Raw genomic sequence first — 22,426 nt, forward strand, 5'->3', positions numbered from 1 at the left:
TGGAGAAAAGATATATTTATTTGGCGGAAAGTCGTTTAAAAGAAGAAGAAAAGTAAAGTAAATAAACTTGCTTCTTTCGTTGCCAAAGTTTTCTATTAGCTTTGTGAACCAATATAGAGAACCCTCAACTCACGAAGTGTGGTCTCTCAGACCGAGCCAGAATTTTCCAAGTCGCTCTCGTAGGTCAATTATGGCGGAACGTTCTTATGCACCACGTACCTTCCTTTAATCACCAACCCTACAAATTATTGTTGTCAGCTGCGTTATCACCTTATTTGATTGCTGTTGACATGTGTTGTTAACATGTGATGGGGTCTCCTAGATCGGGCCTCGTGGACTGCTTTCGTCAGTTCCGTACAAAACGAGCTAGGAAGCTGTGACAATTTTCACACTCTAAGTTCGATGAAATTTTTAGTCAGTGGATGGAGAATGATGTCAATGATATAGAACAAGAAGAAGATGAAGAAGACAACAATTTTCCAATAGACAGTAATCACAGTTCTGCTAGTGAACAAGAGGACTATTCAAAGGAAGAACTACAGGACAATGGTGATAAGGACCTTTCTTCTTCTCCAACAAAATAGTTAGTTATAGTTAAAATGAAATGTGTTCTGAGTGGTGGTAAAGAAAGATGTAGATCTCAGTACAGAACATTAATTTTGCCGCCTTTCTTTCTCTAACTATCGAGTTCAGTTCCCTTTTTTTCTTTCAATCTTACACCCAGGAAATTATTTTTATGCGAAAATTTGCTTTCTACACAGATACCGTAATTTTTCAGAACGAAAAATTTAGTTTTCTAACAGTTCGTTTTGTGTACTATTGAAAAAGCTTCACGAAAGTATGCGATTTTTGCTTGATACAAAAATAAAACACTGTTGGCTTTATTTAGTGCAATAAAATCAACGAGGAATATTTGAACAACACTTATCTAGTTGTGACCATAAATGTTATATATCGTTAATTAAATTTCCAAATGATTCACCGCCTAAATCTTGGTTTAAAGATAGGGGTCTCAGAGACCACAACTCGTGGTATATGTTACTGAAAAGTAACCTCTTGAGTCAAGTGTAAATAAAATAGGATCCATCCAGCAGTCGTGTGCACGATTAGGGTACTACTTTTTTTATTGAGCTTACAAGAATGCATTAAGTACAGCGAAGGGAATTGCAGCCACGCACGTGGACCATTGTCGAGTTCCAATTCCCAACGCGGGCAGCACACGCGCTGCATGCCGTGCCCATGCCTTCTGGCTGCACGGTGCTGCCATCTTCACGGCACTCGCCGCGGCAGCTGTCTGCAGCTACTGGAGTTTTGCTGACGCTCAGTTCAGCAGCGTGTGCGTTCTCGTGTACACTGTGCGCGCTACGTCTGCAGAAGGAATCCGTTTCCGTCTGCCAGCAGAAAATATCAGAGTGCGTCGGCGGTTATACGGTGCTGGGAACTCACGCCAGCAAAGTGTGTGGGAGCTTCGGTCGTAACGGGTATTGTGCGTGCCTGGTGATTCGCATGAACGGTAGAAACACCAACTGCCTTTTGCAGCCGAAATCGGAGGTGTTTCGTCTTTGTCTTACAGTCCGGAGCGTGTGAAACATTCCAGTTGTTGCCTGCGAACTTGGTCAGAAAGGGCGATATCCCTGTAGGACATCTGTGAGGTAAGCAGACCAGTAAAAAACACCAAGGTGGTTGCCTACACAACCTCTTTCTGCATAATGTTAACATCTTTTGCTGTAACTGATTCTTCTTAACGTAATATATATATATATATATATATATATATATATATATATATATATCAGTTACAGCAAAAGATTTTAACATTATGCAGAAAGAGGTTGTGTAGGCAACTATATATATATATATATATATATATATATATCACATTCTTTTGCAATGTCCGTAAAACAGAGGTTTTTCATTGATTCTTAGTGCTAAAGGTTTGACCGACAGCTGTCTATGGTACATTACCTCGTTACTAACGAGGAGGGCAGGAACCGGCTATATTCTCGTGATCCACTGAATCTGACAGATTTACTAAAGAGCGAAAACAGAAATATTGGCCCACTGTTTTCAAACCAAGCTTTCGAAATACGATCTCCTGGTTAGGGGTCCAGCGTGCCATCCCTTTTCCGGCACATTCTGTCTTGAAGTGTTTACTGTGCCTTGAAAATGAATTCAGTTGCAACTTCGTTAAATTAACTCGTTCTGAAAGTTGTTATTGGGCATTGTAGGGCGGTAGTCTTTACATAGGACCCGCACTGGTATTCGGTAGAGGGGCATAAATAGGAATAATACTTTATAAATTTTGCTAGTTAGATCTATGAAGCCTACTGCTTTAGAATGGTTCATATGGCCCTGAGCACCAGGGGACTTAACAGCTGAGGTCATCAGTCCCCTTGACTTAGAACTACTTAAACCTAACTAACCTAAGAACATCACACACATCCATGCCCTAGGCAGGATTCGAACCTGCGATCGTAGCGGTCGCGCGGTTCCAGACTGAAGCGCCTAGAACCGCTCGGCCACCGCGGCCGGCTACTGCTTTAGACTTCTTTGTACCCTGATCATTGCAATCAGCAGTTTTGTTCGAGAGTAACATACTACACTATATTTTAACTTTCAAGTACGCGACAGAGAAATACTGTAGGAGATACTTTGGCTAGATTGGCCCAAAACAAAAACGAAACTCATATAATTATGCCTTGCTTCAATTGATAGTATTTTATTCTTTAGGGATTCTTCAAGCTGATAAACGCAATACATGACGTTCCAACAGCAAATTTTGCTGTTGTATACGACGAGCTTTAGGAAGCTGCAGAATGATAGGGCGGTAGTCTTAGAATTTTGTTTAGCAGAAGTCTTGATTATATACCGACCAAACTGTTTAGTAGCCAGATTTGTTCCTCCAGTAACTAGGCATCATCATCTCTGTTCGCACCACCCTTTTACCATTACAGTTTGTATAGTGTCAACCTTGTATGTCAGATAACTTGCTTTCGACACAATCTTCCACACTGATCCAAGGGACCATTCTAGGCCAAATGTTTTTCAGGAAGCGCTATAACGTAGCCGATATACCTCTGCCACGTTCTGCTGAATGAAAGGTCTAGCTAGAACGCGGAACTGCGAATCGCCCATACACCGGCACGAAACTGGGCGAAGACGCGTCATCGTTTGAGGACCCGAGACCGCGCCCAACATCTGACGAGGTGGAACCCCCACCCGGCCTTCTGGAATACCTGTGGCGGACGAGCGCGCTGCACGGTTCCTTCATATGCCTCAAGAAAACGTTAAGACACTCGTCTATGTCAGAGACGGAACACCAGGAGCGGGGAACGAAGCGACTGTGGCCTTTGTGCTGTACCATTATACAGCAGATACGTTGAACTTTTCTTGGTTATTGGACTCAGTTTTCAATCGATAGTTGTCGGAAGACTTGGGGTCGCTAGTGTCTTGTGTCCGCCCATTGTCAACGTTTGTAAACAGCAATAATAATTTCAGAGAGTGCTGAATTGGTTGTCTTGTTTATTTCAAAACGTCTGATGAAGCAAGTCCGGGTTTGTAGAGGGATCTGCCTGCCGGTCTCCACAGAATATTTGTCGGATTACGGAGTGAAGAGAGGAAACTAATTAGCAGTCTCAATAACAGCTGTTTTTGAGAAGTGATTTGGAATTTCTTACAATAAGTACCATTACTGAAGATAAACAATATGTGTAATAATTCGTTAGAAAGAGACGTGAATTTCGCCTGCCGACCCCTCCCCCCGAATAGTAGCGAGTTAATCATAGCAACACGTCGCTCGGTAACGGATAGAATTCGAGTCGGTTTTCGTTCAGTGCGTACAAAAACTGCCTTGCTCTTCAAATAAATACTGTTACTCGTGAAACACTGTGTTTACTGTACTTCCGCTGGAGTGGCAATGTGATTACTGAAGCCTGAAACTGGAGATAATGACCGCCAGGGGACTGCTTCGAATTGTGTGAAGAGAGGTGAAGAAAGCGCTCTGTCATAGCAGAACACTGCAACCAATTTTTGACGCCACGTACCGAAATGTCCTGTCTTGGCCATTTGCTGACCTGGGCAGGCTACCGTGTGCCTCAGATAAATGACGCTTTACGCGTATAAAACGACGTAATTATCATATGTAAATACTTTTTCATTCGGCCTATTTCTGTAAGCAGAATGGGGGGGGGGGGGGGGGACAAAAGGTGTTTTCCCATTCAAGCTGTGCGGATGTTAAAGGCAAAGGACGTCATTTTGTGTTAAACTCTGACACTTTACATTCCTAAAGTTGTAGTGATTGCGCAGGCTGTATTTCACGCAAAATAGTCAACGACGATATTTTTCACATATCACAGTCTTTTACTTTTGAGGAATCTCTCTCGTGCTATTCATTACGAATACAAGGAAGATGTTAACATGACGGATAAACGTATGGAACAAGTCATTATAATTCTTTCAAAATTGATTTCTAATTGCTTCTAATTCATATACGTAAAGACTTCAGAAAGAAAGTTACATATGACGGCCCGCCCACGCGAACACTATTACGCATCGTCAGAAGAGAGTAAATGTTCTGCGTATCCTGCAAACACAGATTCATCACGGTACGAACAACAGGTACATAACAATTCACGAATGAAGTGGCGTCCAATGCTGGAGAATGATTAGAATTTAACGTCTCCTCGACAATGAGGTCATTAGAGACAGATAAGACCGAGTTAGGGAAGGATGAGGAAGGAAATTTGCCGTGCCCCTTCGAAGAAACCATTTGCATTAAGGCATTTAGGGTCATCACGGGAAACCTACATCTGGATGGCCAGACTGGGATTTGAACCATCGTCGTCCCGAACGCGAGTTTAGAGTGTTAACCATTGTCACACATCTCTCGATCTTGTGTGCAAAATGTCTAAATTGCTCACAGACTGCCCGTGAAATTGTGGCGGTATATGGACCAAACATTGTACAATGTCGCATCCAGCAGTAGTGAACAGATGCCAGCAATTTGGCGAATGGAGCATTTACGAGATCTGTTCAAAAAATTCCGGAATACGTAATTTCGCGCCAGTGGTGTGCTGCAACGAAATGTGCACACCCCTGTGTTTAATGTATAACTGCCTGAAAGTTTCATTGTTTTATGTTAGTTATTGTTTGATGCTCTATCGAGTAGAACGCTGTGTCGCACTGTTTGCGAATTGCGGAATGGAAGAGTTAGAGGAGCAACGCATCTGCATTAAATTTTGCTTGAAACTCAAGAAAACCTTTACAGAGACACACCAAATGATGCAGGAAGCCTACGGTGATGAGTGCTTAAGCCGCACTCGGTGTTACGAATGGTTCACACGGTTTTAAAATGGCCAGATGGACGTTAACGATGGCCCTCGATGACACCACTCCACGTCTACCGACTACGCTCGTGTCAGGAACATCAACTTTAAATTATGCCTGCAAATCGAAGGCTGACTGTCTTAGAGATTGCAGAAGAACGTAACATTTCAGTTGGGTCATGCCATTGAAATCCTTACACTGCGTCTTGCGATGCATCGTGTTGCCATCAAGTTCGTCCCACGGTTCATGAGTGAAGACAGAAAGCCCGCATCTCGTGGTCGTGCGGTAGCGTTCTCGCTTCCCGCGCCCTGTTTCCCGGGTTCGTTTCCCGGCGTGGTCAGGGATTTTCTCTGCCTCGTGATGGCTGGATGTTGTGTGTTGTCCTTAGGTCAGTTAGGTTTAAGTAGTTCTAAGTTCTAGGGGTCGCCGGCACGGTAGCTCAGCGTGGTCGGTCAGAAGGTTAGCAGCCCTCTGTAATAATAATAATAAAAAAAACTGAGTTAATCGATCAACAACGAACTTCAACGGGTGTCTTACGACGTCCGCCCCGAGCGGATTCAACGAACAAAATGAGAATAAAAAAAGGAGGCGGGGGGGGGGGGGGGGACTGATGACCATCGATGTTAAGTCCCATATTGCTCAGAGCCATTTGAACCATTTTTGAAGACAGAAAGACATTCGCAAATTGGAAATTTGGAAATTTGTAGTAAGATCTTATGGGACCAAACTGCTGAGGTCATCGGTGACTAAGTTTGCACACTACTTAATCTAACTTCAACTGTCTTACTTTGAGGACAACACACACACCCATGCCCGAGGGAGGACACACCGAGCAGCAACCGCGCGCGGCAGACCATCGCTTCGCAGTCTGTGAAGAGCTTTGGGATCCGCAAATAAGAACGAGATGTTCCTTAAGAGAATCATAATTGTTGATGAGACGTGTGTCTAGGATTATGACGTTGACACCAAGGTTCAATCTTCAAACGGGTCGGGAGGGGTTCTCCAAGATAAAAAAAGGTCAGGTCAAATGTCAAAGCCATGCTGATAGTTTTCTTTGACTTTCAAGGATTAGTTCATCATGAATGCGATCCAATCGTACTATCGGGACGTGCTGCAATGCCTGCGGGTAGGAAGCGGTCTGAAATGTGGCGAGACAATTCACGGCTCTTGCAACACGATAACGCACCTGCACATGCATTCCTGTTGATGCGTGACTATTGCACAAAAACTGTGCTGCCTCATCCTTCGTAGTCTCCAGACTCGGCTTCTAAGAACTTTTTTTTATTTCCAAAGCTGAAAACTCCACTGAAATGACGAAGATTTGCAACGACAGACGAGATAAAAGAAAATTCGCAGAGGACGCCTCCCGCGCTCCAGCAAGAGGCGTAGCAAGACTGCTTCTGGAAGTGTAAACTGCGTTGGGAGCTGTGTATCTACTGTGGAGGAGAATATTTCGAACGATACGATGCACAATCAGTAAAGGGTAAGCGTAGAAAAATTTTGTGGACAAAGTACAGGAATTTTTTGAACAGACTTCGTACGTCGGTGATGCTTATCCGCCATACAGTCCAGATCATACACCATCCTATCTACATATTTTCGGCAAGTTGAAAGAACATCTGGCGGAAGGGGAGAGGGGGGGGGCGAGGTTGCCCAACGATGAGGATGTTCACACAGCGGCACTCGAATGGCTCCGTGACCAAGAAACGGATTTCTGTCGTCGAGGAACTGAGCGACTGAGAGAAATTCCGAGCTTTATTTACAGACATTGTGACTGTGTTGCAAATCACTGTCTTCACTATCGCCACATTGAAGTCTAGTGCAGCATTCAATGAAAATAATGTGCAACTTACTTTTTGAAGTCCTCTCGTAACAGACATGAAAATCTGATTTTGGAAAAAAATTATATCCTGTGGCAATTATTTCAGTTCTACTGTTGAACTTCATTTTACACTTAAAAGCACTGCAATCGATATATGAACATAGTACACGGGAAACGTCCTGGTTAAACAATTATTATATTTCTATGGGTACAAAATGTACACTGTAATTGATTCCTTTTTATTACATAATTACTTTAAATTCTTCGGTAGTAGATCTATACCTAATACCTCCCAGAGCGCCTTGGCATATACCACTAGATAAAATGGCCTTCGGGGGTATCCGTGACAGTGCTATAGCTATGGAATGAGTTACAAAGTCTGGGTCTGGAGCGAAGTCGACATAAAAGTTTTCTAGGCGTGGCAGAGAATATTTTTTTATTTTTTTTTAAGTTGCATATTCCAGTACAATGTCTAGTTTTTCGAAATAACGATCTGCATGCTGTCATAAAACGGCATCTGTGAAGCAATGCTTTGTGGACAATAGCATTCTTGAAACGGAGTGGCCTATGCAGAGTAGAGTGCGTGAGCAGGCACAGTCTTCCAATTGGATTCGAACCTGGCTACTTCCGAGTCGAGCCGAGTGCACAAACCTTCGTCGTGAATCAGTCTATTAGTGTAAACCGTATCACAATCACTACAGTAGTTTTTGAGATTAGCCTTCACATACAGGCAGAAGAACATGGCGGGGAGCTGTAATTTACAATATGTATAGATATTTATTGGTGTAACGTGGGAGAACAGTTACTCGTAGAAGCCTCTGTCCAAACTGTAACTGTCGTGGTCTTACATTCATCACTCTTACGTGGACTGGGATTACATCACAGCAGGATTTTTGCTGATATTTTGAGTGTAGATTAACGCAGAATAATTTTTGTTTATCTCCGAGCGTCTACGTATTTAAAGTATTCAACACACTTTTTTTACCCACCTCTGACGTGAGTTGATATCGCTAACGCACGCCTTTGCAGTGGCGCTTGCCATGGAGGTAGGCCGGTTTGAATACTGGAGATGCATCAAATTTTCACCTCTAATATTGGTAATAAGGGGAGGAGATAATGATGGCGCACAGTTCCCGTCCCATGTATTTGCGGCAATGACCTGGTTTAAATCCCAAACCTCTCTGCAGTGACTCATCAACTGAGAGCATGCAACACTGATGATGGTGATCCGTGCGTCGGATTGGGACGTTAAGGCTTGTGGTCAGCCTGGTGCTGTTCAAGAGGATAACGCTGTGTGCTGGCATCGGGTTTTACCGTCTGCTTTCTCACATCATCATCATCGTCACCTTTATCATCATCATAGTACGAGGGGCAGTCAAATGACAACCGAACACCCGACAGCCGGCCGGTGTGGCCGAGCGGTTCTAGGCGCTTCAGTCTGGAACCGGGCGACCGCTACGGTCGCATGTTCGAATCCTGCCTCGGGCATGGATGTGTGTGATGTCCTTAGGTTAGTTAGGTTTAAGTAGTTCTAAGTTATAGGGGACTGATGACCTCAGATGTTAAGCCCCATAATGCTCAGAGCCATTTTTTTGAACACCCGACTCAACGGGACCACCTAGGGAGACGAGACAATCAATTCGTAGAACGTGGTTGTCCGCTGAGGAATCCACAACCGCACCCACTCTTATACTTCCTCGTCCGACTGACGCCGTCCTCCACGCATGCCTGTCATCAGGTCGCCAACTATGTGAAAATCGCACGGGAATGATCTGAGCTGTACGGAGGATGTTGCAGTGTTCCCCAACCAAATCGCTGAGGCATAGCGTTCGTGCGATTGGCACTGTGGGGAAGGACTTTATCGTCCAATAGGGTGATTCCGTCTGACAGCATTCCTGGGCGTGTTGGCTTTATGTTTATGCAAAGTGTCTTCATAGTGCTGCGCATTGGTTGTGGTCCTAAGCTCGAAGCTCCGACGAGCAGAGGACCCCTGCAGTCGAAGGAGGTCATCATGACCCTACGTGGTGTCACCATTTCGAGCCCGAGAGCAAAGGATGAAGCCAACAGTGGAAACATCTCTCCTGCCGAAGAAGTCCAAAGCTGTTCACCTAAGTTCGGCTAAGTTGCACGAAACTTGTCCCCCCCCCCCCCCCCCCCCTCCTCCCCGTAATGCGAATCGGGTGAAGGCTATGCTGCAGCGATTTGGTTGGGAAACATTGCAGTGTTCTCCTTACAGCTCGGATTTTCGAATCTTTGGTGACCCGAAGAAAGATATGCGTGGACGGCGGTTTCAGTCGGACGAGGGACGGCAAGAGTAGGCGCGGCTGTTGATCCGTCAGCGGCCGACCACGTTCTACGAAACTGGGCTCCATCGTCTCGCCTCCCAGTGGGACCCAGCCAACAATGCCATACAACATTTAATTTAATGTGACATATTTTTCTTGATGTCTTGACATTTCAGAAGCCTTTTGATTTCCTATGCTAATCCTGTGTCGGTAATTTTGAGGTTAAGTGATGAGCGACTAAACAAATGCCATTTATCCACTGTGTTTTCGCGTATGGAAATATATAAACTGCATTTACTCAGTTGCACAAAGTTGTCCTTATGACGTTTGTGGCACCTGAGGGTAGACAAGTCAACAACGTTGATGAGGTTACATATGTGTGCTTTCGGTGTACGCTTGCGACAGGCGTGTTTTTATATAACTAACTACCCTCGCACTCGCTAGAAAGAAATTCTGTTGGATGTTATGACATCTACAAAACTTACCTTCCGGCACTGTATATATTCTATCATTTAGAGTGAAGATTTTAAATTTGGGAGAATTTTTTTTTTTAGTTGGCACACCTGTCAAATAACAAAACACAAATGCTCTTCAGCTATTTGTAAGTCATAAGCATAGATACTGTTGCTGTGACTGTGTGAATTACATGTAGTTTCTACTTAAATTAATGCAACATTTCTGGTTCGCGAGTGTTTTTTTAGTGTAAAATTTGTAAAAATGCACGAAAATGTGTAAATATGGTGAATAACTTTTGTTATATTTGTGATGAAATAACATTTTCCTCACAGAAACGCAATCTGACGCCTCTTGTAAAGACTGCCTATCAGTATTATTTCGGTACGAAAGTAGGGGACCAGGATAAGTCTTGGGCTACACATACACGTGGCAACGCATGTTCAGTTACACTGCGAGAATGCCTGAAAAAGATGTATGGATTTCCCTGTGCCTATGATTTGGCGGGAGCCTACAAACCGTACAGATGACTGCTATTTCTGCCTGACTCCACCTATAAAGGCAGGATTGTCTATGAAGAAAAGAAGAACAGTTCAGTACCCGAATCTTCCATCTGCTATTCGACCCATTCCACATTCGGATAGTTTACCAGTTCCTACTCCACCCGAAAATTGTGTGTTTGAAGTAGAAACTGAAGACAGTGTGGTACAAGAAGAACCAAACAAGCCTTCCACATCCCATGGCCCTGATTTTGAGGGAAAAGATGATAAACCGCACAGACTGAGTCAAGCGGAATTAAGTGATCTCATTAGAGACGTCAGCCTGTCAAAGGAGAATGCAGAAATTCTTGGGTCTCGATTACAGCAATGGAATCTCCTCCAAAGTGATGTGAGAATCTCACAGTACAGAAAACGTCACATGGAACTACTTCCCTTTTTTTGAGAAGAAAAATAATCTTGTTGTTTGCTGCGACATTAATGGCTTGTGAAATCTTTGAACATGAACCAACTGAATGGAGGCTATTCATAGACTCCTCCAAGCTTAGTTTGAAAGGTGTGTTACTTCACAACGGGAAACATCTTTCATCTATTCCTGTTGGTCATGCTGTCCACGTGAAGGAGACATATGCAAGTATGACAGCTCTCTTGGACTCAAATATCATGAACACAAATGGAAAATCTGTGGTGATCTGAAAGTCGTTGCCATACTCTTAGGAATGCAACTGGATTACACAACGTTGTCGTGACAAAGAGGTTGTGCCAAATTTTGCAGTGATCAAAGCCGTCCACTGCTTACAAAAGCGGAAGCCTCACCGGTCCACGACAGTCAGTTTTACCCCTGACGAAGATGACGGAGGTAGTCATCGAAAGCTTGGGATGTTATCCAAATTTGACGCGGCAAGTAAACCGAGAACTTTTTATACAAAGCATTGCTGCTTCTTATGTATGTGGGATAGAAGAGATAGGAAATTGCATTATATTAAGAAGACAGGCCTGCAAGAAATCTTCACCCCAGCGAGAAAAATATCGTTGCCAAGCCTCTTGTGGGCCCAAAAGACGTTCTTCTTCCACCCCTGCATATCAAGCTGGGTTTGATGAAAAACTTTGTCAAAGCTATGAACCGAGAAGGACGGGCCTTTAAGTACATAAGAGAGAAATTTTCGAAATTAAGTGATGCAAAATTTAAGGAAGGCATTTTTGTCTGACCACAAATAAGAGAACTTGTAAATGCTCCAGCATTTGACCAAGTTTTGGAGGGGAAAGAAAAGGAACATGGTGAGAGATTCCATCAGGACATTTCTGTTATGGAACAAAGATATAAGGGCCGTTGGAATGAAGTACTGCTTGCGGATTACTGTTGATCTTTGTGTAGGGATTCTGCGGAACTCCATTATAAGAGGCAAGCTAAAGGACGACGAAGTCAATAGGGCACCACATGATTCTCTTCAGACACGACCATCTGCGAAGTATTTTTCCAGCAATTTAGAACTCTTAGCACGTAATTATCAGTTAAAAAAATCAAATGCACTTTCATTGTTGATAGCATGTATGTAATTAAAATGTATCCTTTTCTCTCAATCCGTTAATATGTAATATTCCACCTTGTGTATATCATAGAAACTAGAGCTAATAAAAAATTTTCATTGTCATATCTGTTTTTCTCAAGCTAAAATTAGTAGAAATTGCCTCATGAAGTGCTCGAAACATTCAGTTTTTTTGTGCAGTGTTATTATTTTATTCCGGTTGCCAACAGTGACCTCTGCCCATACTAACTCACAGGAAGTTTCTACTTCAATTTGGCGACAAGATAAACTACTTCTGACAGCAACAAACACGCCACCGCCAACCGTATTTAGCCTATCCTTTCGGAACATCGTTAGGTTCTTCGCAAAAATTTCGGCTGAGCTTATATCCGGCTTTAGCCAGCTTTCAGTGCCTATAACGATTGGAGCATCAGTGCTTTCTATTAGCGCTTGGAGCTCTGGTACTTTCCCAACACAGCTACGACAATTTACAACTGTTTTACCAATGGTTCCTGTATCTACGTCCTTCCTGTGTTCAGCCTGCACCCTTTGTGACTGAAGCCCTTTTGAGTTTTCCCGTATACCCTCTAACCTAAAAAACCGCCCAGTCCACGCCACACAGCCCCTGCTACCCGCGTAACCGCCTCCTGCGTATAGTGGACACCTGACCCATTCAGCGGAACCCGAAACCCAACCACCCTTTGGCGTAAGTGGAGGGATCTGCAGCCTACACGGTCGCAGAACCGTCTGAGCCTCTGATTCAGACTGCTCTGTACCGAAGGTCCGCCATTGCTGATCTACGTTTTATATCTTCTCCTCTTTGTAAGTTATTTTTCTGCCCAAATAGCAAAACGGATCTGTTACTCTCACTGTTTCGTCTCCTAATCTAATTCCCACGGCATAACCTGGTTTAATTCGACTACATTCCATTATTCTTGTCTTGATTTTGTTGATGTTCATCTTATATTCTCCTTGCAAGACACTGTCCTTTCCTTTCAACTGCTCTTCCAGTCCCTTTGCTGTCTCTGACGGAATTACAATGTCATCGACAAACCTCAAAACTTTTATTTCTTCTCTCTGAACTTTAATACCTTCTCCAAATTTTTCTATGGTTTATTTTACCGCTTGCTCAGAGTACAGATTGAATAACATCGGGGATGAGCTACAAAGCTGTTTCACTCCCTTGTCAATCGCTGTTTCCCTTTCATGCCCCTCGACTCTTATGCCTATCGTCCGGTTTCAAGTTGTAAGTAGTCTTTCGGTCCCTGTATTTTACACCTGCTACCTTTAGACCACATTTCTGTTAATTAAAATGCATACATAATATAGTTAAACTTTAAATGGAAAAAAAAATACAATGTTCTTCATTTTCATTAAAAAACATACCAGAAAAACTTTATCTCTTTTGCACTCTCATATGAAGTCTCGATACAGTCTACATTTGGAGTTTATTTTCTTTCCAGAGACGAGGTACTGGCAGACGTAAAGCTGTGGGGACGGGGTAAGAGTCGTGCTTGGGTAGCTCAGTTGGTAGAGCACTTGCCCGCGAAAGGCAAAGGTCCCGAGTTCGAGTGTCGGTGCGGCACACAGTTTTAATCTGCCAGGAAGTTTTATTTTCTTAGTTCTTTTACTAGTTTTTCTCAACTTTCTTATTGCGTCAGCTGATTGTGTTACTTTTTCAATGCGGAATCTTTATCTCCATTTTCAGCTTTTACCCTCCACTTACCGTCACTCGCAGATAATAGTGCACTGGCGTTCCGTATTTGGCTCCAAGATAAATTGTGAGACTACAATTTTGCAAGGGCAAACAGTTGAAAAATGTCTTTACATTAGTGCTCTTACATTTGTCCAGGACAAATGTGAAATCTCCGACAAGCCCGACAAAGGCATTGGTGCTTAGAGTCAGCAAAAAATTCCAGTCTGGCCGCAAAACTTGGTCGACGTTATGGCGGTTCTCGTGGTGATAGAGACTTTATCTCACCCAGTTCCTAATCGTAATGGTTCTCTAAAGTAGATATATGTGCGCCACATTAACTTCAACACTACACTCTTCGCGTGAAGCTGAGTGAGGGTGGGTCAGTTTGATTTTATTTCCGTGTGCCATCCAGCTGAATGTTGTCAGTAGAACAACAACTCTGCCAGCCATATATTCCGTCATGACTGATACTTTTAGACCCGGCGCCACAATACTTCTGTACAAGGCTGACGTGATTATTATGTAACAGTCCGGGTCTCTTCTCAGTTGCATCCTTGTAGCAAGACGATGGCCTCACTGCAGATCAGTAATATAGGTCATTCCCACATTTATAAATCTCTACAGATCTGTTTCGTTGAACAATATCTAGCATTCCTAACTATCAACCCCTCTTTTAATACAAAGCAAAAGTGAAAATTTTTCGTAAATCCTGCCCATGTCTCAATTTTTCGTAAATCCTGCCCACGTCTCGTCGACTACTATGGTCCCTCGGTGTGTGTGTGTGTGTGTGTGTGTGTGTGTTTGTTTGTTTGTTTTCAAACAAGCATGAAACGCTATGTTAAGGCTAATGCTGTGAGCCAGGCTTTGCCGCAATAACTTTCGCTGCGCTCCCGTAGCAACCCAACTCCATCGATTTACTTTGGGAAGTGACTTGTTCCACGTTTCGCCTTGATTTCTTTTCCTCTTCAGGTTCAAGGCGGCTATTAGGTGAGTGAAATACCTGTAGCGTCACATCTCAAAGCTCCGAACGGGACAAGAGAGGAGTAAATATGAATGTATCAAGGTGAAAGAGCATCTAAAGGAAATGTTCCGGCAAAAAAGCCGTCAGTCATTTTCAATTTTCCTCGCGTTAATGAAACAGCTAGCGCAAAACGCGCTGCGAGTTTAAAGCTTGATACTCATGCAAAAAAGATACTGGCCTCAGATCTGCTGGTAAAGGTCAGCTTGACATTTATGCAGAGCGTTGCAAGTGCAGGTAACATTCCTGGCAATGAACCTAAGTTAACGGTAAAGGCAATGTAAATCATTTAATTACCCAAGAAGGCGATAAAAGTCCTGGTACATATGAAAAAAAAAAATACTGTGACCCGCTCTATATGAAATGCTACGTGAAGTAGAATCTTTCTTTGACGCATGTAGTGTTTTAGGGAGTATAGCGAATATGTTAGAAGATGGTAGTATAAACTAATTCGAATAAGCATTCCACACAACGTATGTCCAATTAAGTGTTCACAGAGCTACAGTTGTTAGAATGTAACCCAAACACCTACACACACAAGATTTTAAGCAAAGGCAAATGATCAAGTTGAAAGTTGAGTTTTATAAATTCCACCTGCGATTCCAAAGCAGTTATTCCCTTGACAATACTATGTGTAGCTCTGCTGAGGTCCTCTTGGGTTCGGTTAGGTCCGTTCTCTTACCGCACCATCTTACAGGGCCCCGTTATCTTGACGGGCTTCTAGCGTACTTGTAATGGACTCCTTTGGCTACAAAAATTGATATTTTCTTCCAGCATGACAGGGCCCCGGAGCATTCTAGTTGATAGGTGACACGTTATCCAAACATAACATTCCTCGGAAGATGGATCGGCAGAAATAGTCACGGTTCTTGCCACCAAGGTCCCAAGACCGTACCCCCTTAGATTTTTGCTTTGTTGGGGTGGTTGAAAGGTGAAATCTACAAAGAAAAAGTAAACACAAGAGAGGAACTGGCCATTCGGATTATTGTGTTGCGCTCATAAAATAGCCCGAAAGTGATCTCAGAAGAGCTAAACTTTACAACAACGCACGCTTTACCGCTCTCAGAGAACTGACCCTGGACACAGAACAGGAAAACACAAACACACAGACCAATCCCCCATAACACACAGAGACATAAATAAAGAACAGAAGTGCTCAGAACTCCCGCTACAACTTTCGTAACCTTCTGGCAGTATTCGAGGCATTTCTCGAGACACGCGCGAACAGCAAGATGGCGTAATGTTTTGGATTACTAACACGGTTCGAAAGTAATGTTCATCTGTGTGTAAAAGTAGCTGCAAGCCGTCCAACCAACGTGAGTATCTGACAAACTACGTAACAACCTATTGCACTCGAAAATTGAATCCACAACACTACCGCAATCCCAGTTGTATAACGCTGACGTACATAAGTTCACAGTTTCGCATTTGTCAACTACGAGCCACTCATACAGTTGCGTATGACATGATGCACGCCGAGAAAACGCAAAAATATGCTGCAAACAGCGGCAAAAACTGTGAAACCTTGCTGTGACGTCTAGTAATTAAAGTATTACAAAATTATTCACGCAAAGTAATATTTGGAAGAAAAGAATAAACATGTAAAAAGTGTACAGTTTTTACAAGTATGTTATATCTGTACGTTTTAGAATCAAAGAACCCACTGACGATGGCAATATGTGTCGCTGAGATTACTGTGGAAAAAAATAAATAAATAACAAAAGTGTTGTGCATCAAGGCGGAACCACAATCCCATGTCGTTGTTAACAAGTAACCGAAGAAAGAAAAACCTCTCAGTAATGCTACTTTGTTGTGTAGAAGTCCCTGAGCAATTAAAGCAAATACCTTGGGCAGACAGAGGACAAAAGAAGAAAATCCCTTTGGGGAGAATGCTCCAAAATTGCATGAATGTGGAGGATAAGGAGGTTTGTCGGTATACACGCACATGCACTCACTCAGCTGCCGACATCAAAGTACAAGCAGTAATTAAGTAATTTTCTTTCTTAGGAAATGTGAAAGAAGGTGTTGCGTAGGAAACGACAGAAACTTATTCTTTCCACATGACTCAGGTTCTCCAACCAGGTTTATAGTATGATAATCGCCGAGAGAACAGAAGGAAAACAGACACGTCAATGAAAGGATGGGCAGTTCATAAATTTATGAAAAAAGAAAAGCAGTGGGGGTACGAGGGAGATTTGAAGACGGATTGTGTGGGTGGCAGCGCAACATCGTGGCCACACAACCACGACGGCGCGGTTCTGTCAAGTCGCTCGATGTTGTATATCTTCTGCTTGGACCATTCACTCTTTCTTTTCTGCTTCTTTCTTCACTGTTCAGTACACCTTCTTCTTGTTTTCATGATTGATCTGTGTTCAGTTTTTGACAGACTATCCAATGGGCCATTTTACCACCACTAAATCGGGGGTGGGGGGGGGGGGGACGATGGGTAGTTTCCCTTGTCAGAATGAATTTAGTCCTCGTGTGCAGTGTCTATTTACAAGACATGTTTCGTAAGTAATGAGAGCGTTAAATGAGACAGAGTGTCCTTATTGAAGTCAACAATATGGCTCTGAGCACTATGGGACTTAACATCTATGGTCATCAGTCCCCTAGAACTTAGAACTACTTAAACCTAACTAACCTAAAGACATCACATAACACCCAGTCATCACGAGGCAGAGAAAATCCCTGACCCCGCCGGGAATAGAACCCGGGAACCCGGGCGTGGGAAGCGAGAACGCTACCGCACGACCACGAGCTGCGGACAATTCAACAATAGTAACTGGTTCTAAAGAATGTGAGCTGTTACGTTACGACTCTGTTTGCAGCTGCTCTTTTTAGGCTGAGGCGATTCTTTTGGATTCTTGTTTCCCCCTAACCCCCCCCCCCCCCACCTTCTCTTCCAACACCCATAACCTGACCATATTTTTTCAGGAAAACTATCATCAGGGTAAAAATAATTGTGAAATTTAAATCTCGCTGTGGCAACGTTCTCTCCACTTCACTAAAACGTCTTCATGGCTAGAGCACACTTATATGCATTCTTGGCTTTTGTGTTCGAAAAACTGGCGTTCTACGGATCGGAGCGTGGAATGTCAGATCCCTTAATCGGGCAGGTAGGTTAGAAAATTTAAAAAGGGAAATGGATAGGTTGAAGTTAGATATAGTGGGAATTAGTGAAGTTCGGTGGCAGGAGGAACAAGACTTCTGGTCAGGTGACTACAGGGTTATAAACACAAAATCAAATAGAGGTAATGCAGGAGTAGGTTTAATAATGAATAGGAAAATAGGAATGCGGGTAAGCTACTACAAACAGCATAGTGTACGCATTATTGTGGCCAAGATAGATACGAAGCCCACACCTACTACAGTAGTACAAGTTTATATGCCAACTAGCTCTGCAGATGATGAAGAAATTGAAGAAATGTACGATGAAATAAAAGAAATTATTCAGATAGTGAAGGGAGACGAAAATTTAATAGTAATGGGTGACTGGAATTCGAGTGTAGGAAAAGGGAGAGAAGGAAACATAGTAGGTGAATATGGATTGGGGCTAAGAAATGAAAGAGGAAGCCGCCTAGTAGAATTTTGCACAGAGCACAAATTAATCATAGCTAACACTTGGTTTAAGAATCATGAAAGAAGGTTGTATACGTGGAAGAACCCTGGAGATACTAAAAGGTATCAGATAGATTATATAATGGTAAGACAGAGATTTAGGAACCAGGTTTTAAGTTGTAAGACATTTCCAGGGGCAGATGTGGACTCTGACCACAATCTATTGGTTATGACCTGTAGATTAAAACTGAAGAAACTGCAAAAATGTGAGAAATTAAGGAGATGGGACCTGGATAAACTGAAAGAACCATAGGTTGTACAGAGTTTCAGAGAGAGCATAAGGGAACAATTGACAGGAATAGGGGAAAGAAATACAGTAGAAGAAGAATGGGTAGCTCTGAGGGATGTAGTAGTGAAGGCAGCAGAGGATAAAGTAGGTAAAAAGACGAGGGCTGCTAGAAATCCTTGGGTAACAGAAGAAATATTGAATTTAATTGATGAAAGGAGAAAATATAAAAATGCAGTAAATGAAGCAGGCAAAAAGGAATTCAAACGTCTCAAAAATGAGATCGACAGGAAGTGCAAAATGGCTAAACAGGGATGGCTAGAGGACAAATGTAAGGATGTAGAAGCTTATCTCACTAGGGGTAAGATAGATACTGCCTACAGGAAAATTAAAGAGACCTTTGGAGAGAAGAGAACCACGTGTATGAATATCAAGAGCTCAGCTGGCAGCCCAGTTCTAAGCAAAGAAGGGAAGGCAGAAAGGTGGAAGGAGTATATAGAAGGTTTATACAAGGGCGATGTACTTGAGGACAATATTATGGAAATAGAAGAGGATGTAGATGAAGACGAAATGGGAGATACGATACTGCGTGAAGAGTTTGACAGAGCACTGAAAGACCTGAGTCGAAACAAGGCCCCCGGAGTAGACAAAATTCCATTAGAACTACTGACGGCCTTGGGAGAGCCAGTCATGACAAAACTCTACCAGCTGGTGAGCAAGATGTATGAGACAGGCGAAATACCCTCAGACTTCAAGAAGAGTATAATAATTCCAATCCCAAAGAAAGCAGGTGCTGACAGATGTGAAAATTACCGAACTATCAGTTTAATAAGCCAAGGCTGCAAAATACTAACGCGAATTCTTTACAGACGAATGGAAAAACTGGTAGATGCAGACCTCGGGGAGGATCAGTTTGGATTCCGTCGAAATGTTGGAACACGTGAGGCAATACTGACCTTACGACTTATCTTAGAAGAAAGATTAAGAAAAGGCAAACCTACGTTTCTAGCATTTGTAGACTTAGAGAAAGCTTTTGACAATGTTGACTGGAATACTCTTTTTCAAATTCTAAAGGTGGCAGGGGTAAAATACAGGGAGCGAAAGGCTATTTATAATTTGTACAGAAACCAGATGGCAGTAATAAGAGTCGAGGGGCATGAAAGGGAAGCAGTGGTTGGGAAAGGAGTGAGACAGGGTTGTAGCCTCTCCCCGATGTTATTCAATCTGTATATTGAGCAAGCAGTAAAGGAAACAAAAGAAAAATTTGGAGTAGGTATTAAAATTCATGGAGACGAAGTAAAAACTTTGAGGTTCGCCGATGACATTGTAATTCTGTCAGAGACGGCAAAGGACTTGGAAGAGCAGTTGAACGGAATGGACAGTGTCTTGAAAGGAGGATATAAGATGAACATTAACAAAAGCAAAAAGAGGATAATGGAATGTAGTCAAATTAAATCGGGTGATGCTGAGGGAATTAGATTAGGAAATGAGACACTTAAAGTAGTAAAAGAGTTTTGCTATTTAGGAAGTAAAATAACTGATGATGGTCGAAGTAGAGAGGATATAAAATGTAGACTGGCAATGACAAGGAAAGCGTTTCTGAAGAAGAGAAATTTGTTAACATCGAATATAGATTTATGTATCAGGAAGTCATTTCTGAAAGTATTTGTTTGGAGTGTAGCCATGTATGGAAGTGAAACATGGACGATTACTAGTTTGGACAAGAAGAGAATAGAAGCTTTCGAAATGTGGTGCTACAGAAGAATACTGAAGATAAGGTGGATAGATCACGTAACTAATGAGGAGGTATTGAATAGGATTGGGGAGAAGAGAAGTTTGTGGCACAACTTGACTAGAAGAAGGGATCGGTTGATAGGACATGTTTTGAGGCATCAAGGGATCACAAATTTAGCATTGGAGGGCAGCGTGGAGGGTAAAAATCGTAGAGGGAGACCGAGAGATGAGTACACTAAGCAGATTCAGAAGGATGTAGGTTGCAGTAGGTACTGGGAGATGAAGCAGCTTGCACAGGATAGAGTAGCATTGAGAGCTGCATCAAACCAGTCTCAGGACTCCCATTTCGTCTTCATCTACATCCTCTTCCATTTCCATAATATTGTCCTCAAGTACATCGCCCTTGTATAAACCTTCTATATACTCCTTCCACCTTTCTGCCTTCCCTTCTTTGCTTAGAACTGGGCTGCCAGCTGAGCTCTTGATATTCATACACGTGGTTCTCTTCTCTCCAAAGGTCTCTTTAATTTTCCTGTAGGCAGTATCTATCTTACCCCTAGTGAGATAAGCTTCTACATCCTTACATTTGTCCTCTAGCCATCCCTGTTTAGCCATTTTGCACTTCCTGTCGATCTCATTTTTGAGACGTTTGTATTCCTTTTTGCCTGCTTCATTTACTGCATTTTTATATTTTCTCCTTTCATCAATTAAATTCAATATATCTTCTGTTACCCAAGGATTTCTAGCAGCCCTCGTCTTTGTACCTACTTTATCCTCTGCTGCCTTCACTACTACATCCCTCAGAGCTACCCATTCTTCTTCTACTGTATTTCTTTCCCCTATTCCTGTCAATTGTTCCCTTATGCTCTCCCTGAAACTCTGTACAACCTCTGGTTCTTTCAGTTTACCCAGGTCCCATCTCCTTAATTTCCCACATTTTTGCAGTTTCTTCAGTTTTAATCTACAGGTCATAACCAATAGATTGTGGTCGGAGTCCACATCTGCCCCTGGAAATGTCTTACAACTTAAAACCTGGTTCCTAAATCTCTGTCTTACCATTATATAATCTATCTGATACCTTTTGGTATCTCCAGGGTTCTTCCACGTATACAACCTTCTTTCATGATTCTTAAACCAAGTGTTAGCTATGATTAAGTTGTGCTCTGTGCAAAATTCTACTAGGCGGCTTCCTCTTTCATTTCTTAGCCCCAATCCATATTCACCTACTATGTTTCCTTCTCTCCCTTTTCCTACACTCGAATTCCAGTCACCCATTACTATTAAATTTTCGTCTCCCTTCACTATCTGAATAATTTCTTTTATTTCATCATACATTTCTTCAATTTCTTCATCATCTGCAGAGCTAGTTGGCATATAAACTTGTACTACTGTAGTGGGTGTGGGCTTCGTATCTATCTTGGCCACAATAATGCGTTCACTATGCTGTTTGTAGTAGCTTACCCGCATTCCTATTTTCCTATTCATTATTAAACCTACTCCTGCATTACCCCTATTTGATTTTGTGTTTATAACCCTGTAGTCACCTGACCAGAAGTCTTGTTCCTCCTGCCACCGAACTTCACTAATTCCCACTATATCTAACTTTAACCTATCCATTTCCCTTTTTAAATTTTCTAACCTACCTGCCCGATTAAGGGATCTGACATTCCACGCTCCGATCCGTAGAACGCCAGTTTTCTTTCTCCTGATAACGACATCCTCCTGAGTAGTCCCCGCCCGGAGATCCGAATGGGGGACTATTTTACCTCCGGAATATTTTACCCAAGAGGATGCCATCATCATTTAATCATACAGTAAAGCTGCATGTCCTCGGGAAAAATTACGGCTGTAGTTTCCCCTTGCTTTCAGCCGTTCGCAGTACCAGCACAGCAAGGCCGTTTTGGTTAATGTTGCAAGGCCAGATCAGTCAATCATCCAGACTGTTGCCCCTGCAACTACTGAAAAGGCTGCTGCCCCTCTTCAGGAACCACACGTTTGTCTGGCCTCTCAACAGATACCCCTCCGTTGTGGTTGCACCTACGGTACGGCCATCTGTATCGCTGAGGCGCGCAAGCCTCCCCACCAACGGCAAGGTCCATGGTTCATGGGGGGAGGACTGCTTATGTAGATTAACTAGTGTATTTCATTTGATAGATAAGGCAGTTACGCAGTCTGATACAGAATCTACTCACAACACGCGTAATGGATGATACGGCATGGAGCGTT

The 22,426-nt window shown here is 42.8% G+C and overlaps 1 protein-coding gene across 1 annotated transcript in view; it reads left to right on the plus strand.

The window, feature by feature from the left end:
- The first annotated feature begins 1,215 nt into the window (after window positions 1-1,215).
- Window positions 1,216-22,426, plus strand: part of LOC126355138 (uncharacterized) — a 233,205-nt gene continuing 211,994 nt past the window's right edge. Inside the window, exon 1 of the mRNA XM_050005324.1 lies at window positions 1,216-1,652. The gene's annotated coding sequence lies outside the window, so the exon portion shown is untranslated. The remainder of the gene's footprint in view (window positions 1,653-22,426) is intronic.

Source organism: Schistocerca gregaria, chromosome 3 (genome assembly GCF_023897955.1).
Source record: "Schistocerca gregaria isolate iqSchGreg1 chromosome 3, iqSchGreg1.2, whole genome shotgun sequence".
Taxonomy (NCBI): domain Eukaryota; kingdom Metazoa; phylum Arthropoda; class Insecta; order Orthoptera; family Acrididae; genus Schistocerca; species Schistocerca gregaria.